The 10,342-nt window shown below is 34.3% G+C and overlaps 1 long non-coding RNA gene across 1 annotated transcript; it reads left to right on the forward strand.

Moving 5' to 3' along the window:
• The first annotated feature begins 1,665 nt into the window (after nt 1-1,665).
• On the forward strand, nt 1,666-9,780 carry LOC149251631 (uncharacterized). Its single transcript, XR_016266001.1, has 2 exons — nt 1,666-1,849; nt 7,932-9,780. It is a non-coding gene; the product is annotated as an uncharacterized LOC149251631 (long non-coding RNA).
• Nucleotides 9,781-10,342: the final 562 nt, after the last annotated feature.

The raw sequence follows: 10,342 nt of genomic DNA on the forward strand, positions 1-10,342 counted from the left end.
AGAGAGAACTACAACTAAATCTCATCTTTTGATCCAAACTTGGATGAAAAGAAAGAAAGGGAGGATAACGATTAAGGTTTATTATCTCTTTTTTTCGTAGGTGACATTAGGAATATAGGGAAGGAAAATGTTAATTGAAATCAAGAAAGTGAGATTTATGCTTTTCAATGTGATCTCTAAAATTAGTATGCATATCCAAAAAGGAATTAAGAAGTTAGTAGGAATCAAGTAGATAAGTGTGACTGTAGTGTACCCCCTAGGGGGTGGTAATATGGGGTACCTAGGGATGTATCTAAGGGGAATACTAGTAGATGTTTAGGTATTACTATATAATGAAGACCATCATTAATAGAGAGGTACCCTTGGGTACCTCTCTATGTACCCCATATTACCACCCTACGCATAAGCCAATGATAAGGAAGACATGTAAGTTATTCTACATTTTTCTTATTCTACCTTTAAAAGAAGAATGTTTCCCCTTTCTCCACATAATATAATAATATTGCATTAAAAAGATTAGATATAACTAAGGAACCAAAGAAACATAAAGATCCATACAATGCATAAATAAAAATAATGTCTTACAATACCTTTATTAAAAAGGAGAGATATACTACTTTATAATCACTAGTCTCGTTAAAATGTTTTATAAAGTTTTTATTTGTTTTTTGTCAATCAATTTTTGTTCCATTAATTCAAAATTCACTACCTAGCATACTTTGTCACTCCCTCCTTAGCACACCTAGAACCCACTGACAATCCCTATCACACACTCTTATTCATTCATTTCAATGCATTTGAAACTAGTGCACCCTTGCTTTTCCCCGACACTCCATAACTCTCCTTGACATGCATTGGGACACCCTAGCACCTAGCACATCTTGACATGTTTCCCTAGCCTCTAGCATGCCATAACACTACCTAGCATACCTTGTCACTCCCTCCTTAGCACACCTGGAACTCACTGACACTTTATGTCACAAACTCTTAATCGTTCATTTGCATGCATTATTTTCACCTAGTGCTCCCTTGTGTTTCCCTAGAGCTTCCTAGCACGTGTTGTGTTCATTTTGCTAAGGCCATAGAAGAATGTTGTGGTTCCAACAACATAACAATTTCTTGGCTCGAATTGGTAAACTAGGGTCCACTTAAGTGTCCAACAAACATTGTACTAGTCTAGCATTGACGTTATGAATTCTTGAAGCAAGGAAGGTCTCACTTGAGGAGTGCTACCAAGGCATTGGATAGGTGGGGAGCTCTACATAGTGAAGTTATCATGTTGTGATGTAGTGCTTTCAAGTAACATTCATTTAACACTATGCAATCCAACAACCATAATTTTTCTTTATGTTATGACATTAAATTAGATTGTTGTAATTGATATTAATAATGGAGAGAAATTTAGACATTAATCTAAATATAAAACATAATAAAAACCTAACATACATCATATATCATAAAATAAAAAAATGAAATATATTTAAATTGTTCTAAAAAATGACCAACATATAGGACCAACATATACGCTATGCTCCTTAGATCATATATTCAACCAAACATTTCCCCAATGTTTCACTATTCAACCATATAACTCTTTATCTCAACCCATACCGTAGTAATTATACATTTTTTTCCATATAAACATTTTGACATAAATACAATTAACATGAACACGGACATACCGCTTTTATCCGCTTTCTTTCTACATTATATTTGATAAAACCCACACACCCTCGTCCCAAATCCTCTGCATAATACTCCTTTCTCTTCAGTTAACACTGCTGGAGAATGCCATGGAGACCAACAACTGGAGGAATGAGGAATCCAAGCAGAAGATCGTCAATAAGATGTACTCAATCTACCCACAAAACCCATTTGTCTCATTTTTTTTGTTGTTGTTTTTTTTATTTGGATCATGATGGATATTTCAATGTAGATTAGGGTTTTTATTGATTGATGATAGTTTAGGTGACCTCAATCAATCCATAGAAAATCTGCTTATGATTGTGGAATTTTAAATAATGTTTGGGTTGAAGGAGGAAGGGCTCTGGGATACTGGACCTGGTCTTGAACTTTGAGAATACCAAATATCCCCAAGCCTCTGTTGTTGAGCTCAATGCATTCATTCACTCTTGGAAATGATTATTTTGTTAAATAGCTTACAAGGAAAGGTGGGATGAGGGCATATATATATTAGATCCAGGTTTCTAGGATATCTCTTTTCCAGAGACATGAAGGATATGCAATTTTCTCATCTTATAAATCAAATGTGCCAACACCCATATGAGTGAAATTTCTTTCTTCTAGACCTGCAAAATAGGATTAATGGGCTTTTACCATTCACTGCAGGATTAATGGAATTTTACCATTCACCCCCACTTTGAGATGGTTTTTTTAAATGATTTGTTGGGGGTTCTTTAGAGAGTTCCAAGCATCATTAAAATTGTAATGAGCGAAACAAGATAAATTGTGATGATATCAAAATTTCTAGAAAACCGGTGTGAATCTTGCAAGGAATAGTTGGAACATGGGTGCCTAATAAGCATGATGTTAGGATTGAACTTTAAACTTTCCCAGATCACAATAAAAACAATGAGAAGTTTTCTAGTTATGTATGCTTTCTGGTTCACACTATGTTATTGTTTATACACCTAATTTATAAGCCACACATGTAATTTTACCTACTGAGATTTGTAGACATGAAGAAGTGGAGGACTTTGAAAATCTAGGATTAGGGCCTTTGATATGGCATCCCTTGATTGGGCATTACTTTTAACCTCTGACGGATATAGTGATAGCTTTTAAAATAACAACTGGATAGATTATATCCTATCTCTCTAATTTCTTAGACGATTGGCAACAGAAAGATATACGGGTAGAGGAATTCTTGTCTTTTGTGGCCAAGAAAGAATATGTTTCTTTTCCTACCCAGTTATGCATACACATCAAAAGTTTAAGAAAGTTGAAACGGACCTTATTTGTTAGGTGAAAGCCGAAATAAAGAAGAAAGTCAATATTGAATGAAGGAAATAAGTATCTGCAATGCAATCTAAAATCATATCTAAATGATTGGATTCATTTTTGTCTAGCAACAAGGAACTACCTCCTTTGGTCACAAACATATAAGATTGAAGACAATTTCAAGTTTAGATAATGATGAGGATCTTGCAGCTAGAAACACCAATGTAAGATTGGTACCAAAGAGAAAATTAGATTACCAGTGTGTGAAGTCTAGGGGTAGGTGCCCATAGATGTCAGTAAGAGAAGAATTAGCACAGTTAGGAAAACAACCATCAATAGATAAAGAAATAAATTACCTTAAACTCATTTTCTGATGAGGATGGGGATCTAGGTGGAAAATCACAGGATATATCTAGGACGAAAAGGAGAAATGTTTTGCAACATGATAAATCCTTGGTTAGTTGCCCTTTCCATTTAATAGCAGGAGAGCATGCGATGCTGGTGAAACAAGTATCCACAGAAAAATCCAAATATGTAAAAGATGATGTTCTTTTTCTCAAAGATAATGAACTAAAAATATTCATTGCAACTTGGAAGGACATTTTTCTGCAACAATCAATGTATGAGGTCTTTACAAGAATGCTAGAATTTCAACGGATGGAAAACAAGAAGGGGAATGAAAATTGCACAAGAAAGTTGTTCAAAGTTTTCAAAATGCAACCAGCTATTGGTTTTTTGAATGTTGCTATAATGTCAATGAAAATGGGACTGTGGGATAGCCTCTATGACAGTTTCGAAGTGGTCAACAAAAAAGATGGCAGAAATACTAAAACGACTTATGTTTCAGTGGTCATAGATGTTGGAATTTCTAAAGAAGTAGCACCACTTCCATCTGTTAAGGAAGAAGGTGACACTTTGATCTTTACAAATGGTGTAAGCATTGACGAATTTCTTCAACAATTTATAAGTTTTCTAGAAAATGATTCTATAGAAATTATTGAGGCTGGAGAATTAGCAATGAAGGAATGGTTCATGACATTGAGAAGGATTTGGGACTGTGAAAAATGGGTCATTTGTGTTCTTGGTATTTCAAGGGTGGAGGATTCCTACCAATGGGTATGCCAAAAATGAGTCTGAGAAATAGTACAACAGATGAGTCGTTTCATGCACTAGCAATGATGTAAAAACTAAAACCGGTTATAATAATGAACTATGAAATTATGTGCTAGATTAGTACCATATATTACATTTCATATCACATGTGAAGTAGAAATAGCAAACAATTTCCAATAAGCAGTCAATGTGGACTGGTAGGCATGACATTCAATTCAATGGGACTCTTTCAGGACAACCCCTCATTTGTAAGATCCAAAGAACTCCCACCCTGATAATACTCTTAAAAATAGGAGTTTGACTCATTAATTTTGGTAGCTTATTGATAAGACTTAGTCCCTAAGTTACCAGTGGACTTAGTTCTTGTATGTGTTATGATTGTAATTAACATTTTATAATTTATTTTCCTTACTTTATTGTACATAATTCATGCAGGCCTTGGTCACACATATCGTTCACCAAAATATGTATATTTTAATTGCATTCCCAGGGCACTTTTCTCCAATTTTGCATTTCTATGAATAACTATTACGTTGAATTGTGTACCATATGCGTACATTGTAGTGTTCTCCTCTCTATATCTGCATAATCTATCTCTTGAGGTTTTATAGTTTTTTTTTTCTAAGTATTCATATTGTTGTTTTGTGCTCATATCAATTGTTATAGACCTTTATGATTGGGGCTTTTTAAGGGCACCACAATTCCAGCCTCTGTAGGGATTTTATGGTTGCCTCAGATTCTCCTTTGAAGCTCTCTCCAAGTAGTTTGAGGAATTTCCAGGCATGCCACCACCACGAATTCTTATTTTCAAGCTATTTTTCTACTAGCCAAGGATTATATTAATCTTGAGCAAGAAGTCTCTTCGCTCACAATTTTAGATTGGAAAAAATGCAGACAATTGATCATGGACAATGTCAGCCAAGATAACTTTTGTTTCTTAGTAGTTGGTTGACTCACTCCAAATCCATACCACATTGCATCCACAACCCTATCATTTTGGATGGGTCCAGGAAGCATGGTCATCCACACCTACCATCCATAGGTGTTCTATCACTTTTTCTATTCGACCTCTCATTGATAGAGTTGATTGTGATGTTACAATCCTAGATTGTTGTGACATGCTTCTTGGCAAGCCCTACCAATTTGACAAAAGAGATCACATATGATGCATTTTCCAAAACTTATAGATTTCATAAGGATAGTGAAGGCTGCCAGATCAGATCTTATTTCCCGTATTATTGAAAATAGGTCGTTAAACATGCAAACCTCCACAAATTTAGAACTCTTTGTTCTGCTCCAGTCCTCATTTCTCCTGACTTTTTGCAAGGTCATCCGTAAGCTTGCAACTTCAACAAGGAGATGCCACCCCAGTGTCGATTCCACATCCTATCATCATTATGTGTCAACCCATATTGTCGTAACTTCAACCTTGAAGCAGATGACATTGCATCTTTCTCAGGGACACCTTGTTAATTGTTCTCCTCTCCACACAGATCTACAGGTTATAGCTTTTTAGCCTACCCTTCAACAACCATAGGAAGGACATTTCTTCTTCCAGCCAAGCACCAGTGGTTGCATGATCTCACATTTTAATAGTGTTTACCTTCCATTGTTCTGTTAGGACAATCCAACCCACACATAGTGCTTACCAATTATGTGGTCTCCTTCACTGGAAAGCGGGTTAACATAAACAGAAATTGTGAATGATTTTCTCTTAGCAGGGAGAAGTTGATGAGATTTAGTCACTAAGTTCCACTTCCAATGGACTTAGTTGTTATATGTATTATGATTGTAATTTTCACTTTTCACTTTATTTTTCCAATCTTATTATACATGATTCATAAGGGGCTTGGTCACCTTCATTCACCCACCAAAATATGTATATTTTAGTTAACCATAGGAGACTTGGTCAAAGATCATCACACTTCATCAATATTGTACTTTTATAAATACCTAATACAATGAAGAGTGTACCATGTGCACATTGCAACAATTTTGTCTCTCTACTACCATGATTGATCTCTTGGGGTTTTCTATTCTCATATATGAGTATTTTCACTACTGACAACTGTTTAATGTACCTATTGACTTTATTTTTAGAAATGAAAAACTTTTACTCTGCTTCCCTTTTGGAGGACATTTTTGCAAATTCGTTTTTTAACAAAAAAAGATATGCTCAATAAATATTCAAATTTTTAAGTTTTCCATCTCTAACATCTCATTTATATTCAAGATGCAATGTGATCCCTTGAAAACATGTTCCATGGAGAGAGGAGCTCATATCTCTCTTATTTACTGCAATGAATTTTCCATGGTGCTTGAATGTCTTTTAGGTCTTGCAATACAATATTTAATGACAGTTATAAATGGGATTGAAATCACTGATGTAGTTCCCAAAAATTTGACAAAAATACTGAACAAAATCCCCTCACATCATGAGAATCAAAATTATCTCAGACTGGACCTACATATGAAGTCCTGCCAGTGAAACCTTATTTTTTAATTTGACTGGCTTTTTAATCATTTCTGGCTTTTCCACTTCACAAAGTGGATCAGAATATAGAGGATCAAGATCGGTCTTTGCTTTCTGAAACCAGTTTAAAATTATTAATTTGAATGCAAAATGCCTCAAAGTTGTAACATATTATAAATGTTGTATATTGATTTCTCTCAATAGACAATAAATGTAGGGTAAAAGGATAGCCACACTTGACATAAAGAACCAAAATCAACTATCCAAACCTCATAGAGTTAGTGAGGATGAATACAACATGCAAAAGAACCAAGATGCATGGCACCTAAAGTAAAGCGAATCAGTAATGCTCTTAACACATTTAAAATAAACCATTTAATGTTGAATGCACTGAAAATAAATCTGGCTTACATATATTACTTGTCATTTTGGCAACTCTTATGCCCAGTAAAATCTGATCAAGCTAGACTTGACCAAACGTTATTATGTCTAGACATCAGATTCAACAGGTTTGAAATGAAACCCTTTTAAAATTTTCTATTCAAATAGCAGTAAGGTGGTGGCTATACTCTGTCATCATTTCTATGAGAAAACATAAGCATCTTCAACAACTACATATTAAATCTACCATTGAACCTTAAGTTGTGTAGCATAGCTACAAATTGGACTTTTGTCATTGTGGCCAATTCTAGGTGTATGGCACACATTTTAAGTTGGTGGTTGCACTATGTCATAATTCTATGAGGAAATATAAGGTTCTTCAAGACTGATGTATTAAATGAACTATTGAACCTTAATCTACAAATTGGACTTTCCCATTATGACCAATGCTAACTGTATGATATATATTCTTATACTTTCTTCTATTGATTACACTTGTCATGAAGACAAAGATAAAGTGTGTTCAGTTGGAACTCTTATTTGTCAAACAGGCTTCATGGTTCGCATGAAAAGATCATTGTTATGCAAATCAAAAATCAACCACGGGTCAAAAGTGTCAATACATCATTGCTTGTGACATTTTGTTAAACATAAATAAATCAATTTCATTTTGCTATTGGCCATTTTTTTCACTTTCTGATGTAATATTCTCTGATTTTTCATAGAGTAATGAAAGGAAAAATATCCTTGTTTTTCATGACTTTTGTTATTTTATTTGTTACTAGCTCATCTAAGCTACTTGATTCTATTGGCACTTGAATTTGGAGATTTGATATGTAGACACTCAGGCATGGCCTTTCTATTCTGTATCTTCTTTATGACCTTTCTTTCTAAAAAAGCACATAAAGTGACATAATTTAGTTTGAAAGGGGTTAACTCATGTCATTGATGTGTCCTTGTAAAGTACTGAGATACCATACACATCATGTTGTTGATTGTGTAGATAAGGGAAATGTGTTAAGTAAATCACAAATCAAAATATGGATCAAAGAAACTAGCCATAGAGAAAAAGATCACCAGAAAAGGTAAGTGACATGGCAAAGCAGGGAGAAACAATGCCAACTCCTTCACTATCACCAACACTAGGAATTATATCATCTCCAGCACAAGCACTATCTCTATCTCTATCACCAACACCAACACATGAAGAATAGGTACATTCATTCTACCAGTGAAATAATAAACGAACTTCTTTTTTTAATTAGACAGGTCATTGAATGTTATAAAGAAAATACTCTTTTGGTGTAGTTATTTTGCTTCTGAAGTTGTCCTTGTTCCAATATCTGGTTGGAACTCTGGAATTCTGGGTGCTATAATTGTTCTGTATCAGGAAGGATTCTAATGTACCATATGAAATTAGATAATATTGAAGCAATAGTAAGATATACAAGTTAAATAAAGATCACACTAAAATGAAAATATATGCTCCTTGCCAATGGTTTGGTTGTGCAAAAGATTTTGTATGTGTGAGATTTGTGTTTGTTTTTTTAGTTTGATCCATTTTGTTTCTGGAAATGTTTCTTAGAACTATCCTCCAGCCAAGTGGCTATGCTACAAGGCATGAAAATCATCTAGGACCTTTACCCACCTATATTTGAACCCACTCAAGGGTTTTAATCCTGGGGTGTGGTGTTAATACAAGCCCAAGCACTTTTCTCTAGCTCCTAGACCACACAGATATTTGCTTCAGCTTACTCTTTACTAGATGCAAAATCAACAAATGGATTATATTCATTCCTAAAAGTCATGGAGGATTAGAAGTGTGGTTGATACACTATTATATTGTAATATGACTTCAGGAATAAAAAGGAAAACTGGAAATAGGAGGAAACAGGTATAATGGGTGGGGTCCACTATGGGATCGAAACTTAGAGTAGACATCTGTAGGTAATGGTGAGAAAGAGGGAAACCATAGGAGATAGGGAGAAAGAGAAGGTCCATCAAAACATCAGAATTTTTAACATAAATTAAGAAAATTAAGTCATATATCATTCACACATAAAGCAATAAAGAAGTTATAACTTGATGCCTGTATAATGCATTAACTTTTCATTGCTAAATTTAAAATTTGAGAATATTGCATCAAAATTCAATGACGACTTAAAGAGAACATTGAAAACTTATCATTAACAACTTCTATTGCAAAGAACCAACTGTTAGAACTTTTGTCACAAGCTACATCAGAAAATGGTGAAAATGTATTGCTCACTAGAGAAGAAGTCAATATTATTTTGTATAAGCAGTTTCCTTTGATCATATTTGAGCTATAAGATAGTTATTCATTTGAGGAAGTCTTGAATTATATTAGGAAACTCCAAAATTATTTTGAACAAAAGAAGACAAGGTATTCGGCTGCATTGCTGGCAAGGAACAACACAAGTGATCATTCAAGTCCAAGCTCAGCTATTACTGAAAAGTGGATATCTGAGCCTTTTCAAATAGCTGGAGAATTTGGTCACATGACTAGTGTTGATGCTTTGAAGTGCCTACTAAAAGAACCTATGTTATCAGATCTGGAGGAGTGGTCACATTGGGATCATATTTTTTCTCCTACACTTGGTCCAATTTTGAACTGGCTGGACAAAGAAGGGAACAATAATAGTTTGCTTTGTCTTGTATTAAGGAGTGGAAAAGGAGTCTCCATTGATGGTTCAGAAACAATGGAAGGCTTCTTGACTGCTCCAGTGAAGTTCTCTACAAAGAAAACCTTGATCAAGTAGCAAACTACGATTTTTTTAATCTTATCATCTAACCGCCGAGATAAATAGTTTTCAATTATTTGCAACCCAGAATTATTTAGTGACACATGGTTTACCATGCACATAGTCCTGGAATTCAGCAAAAGGAAATGTTGATTGAAGTTACAATAGTTTCAAGAGTTGTGTAACTATAATTGATTAGAGGTTTAGTGGGTTTTTGTTCATCCAACTTGTAGCAATTAGGCTATAATGAGTAGTGAGCTGAGATTACTGTTTGGTTAGATTAGCAGGTCTAGTTGGGTTAATGTTGAGATCAACAAATTTTATGTTCTTTGGATGAGGCATATCAGACTTGTATACCTTGAAAATATACATCAAATTCCATGCAATAAGTCTTATTTTCAATGAGAAATTTCTAATGCATGAATGGTTGATGATCTACTTCAATTTTTTGTTGTAGATATTGTTAATTCAATTTACCTGATTCGTTTGTGAACTCTGTGAAATCTGTATGACCTTATGCAAAGAAATATTGGTCTTTCTAAGTTTGCAAAAGCTTTTTGTAGTTGGTTGGTTTGCTAATAGGAATCATGGAAGTAGTTTTATAAGGCTATTTTTATTTTTTGTAGAATGGACACTCTTCAGATACACATGC

The sequence above is a fragment of the Pinus tabuliformis genome, chromosome 7 (assembly GCF_031772625.1).
Source record: "Pinus tabuliformis cultivar Carrire ecotype Pingquan chromosome 7, CPIR1, whole genome shotgun sequence".
NCBI classification, from domain to species: domain Eukaryota; kingdom Viridiplantae; phylum Streptophyta; class Pinopsida; order Pinales; family Pinaceae; genus Pinus; species Pinus tabuliformis.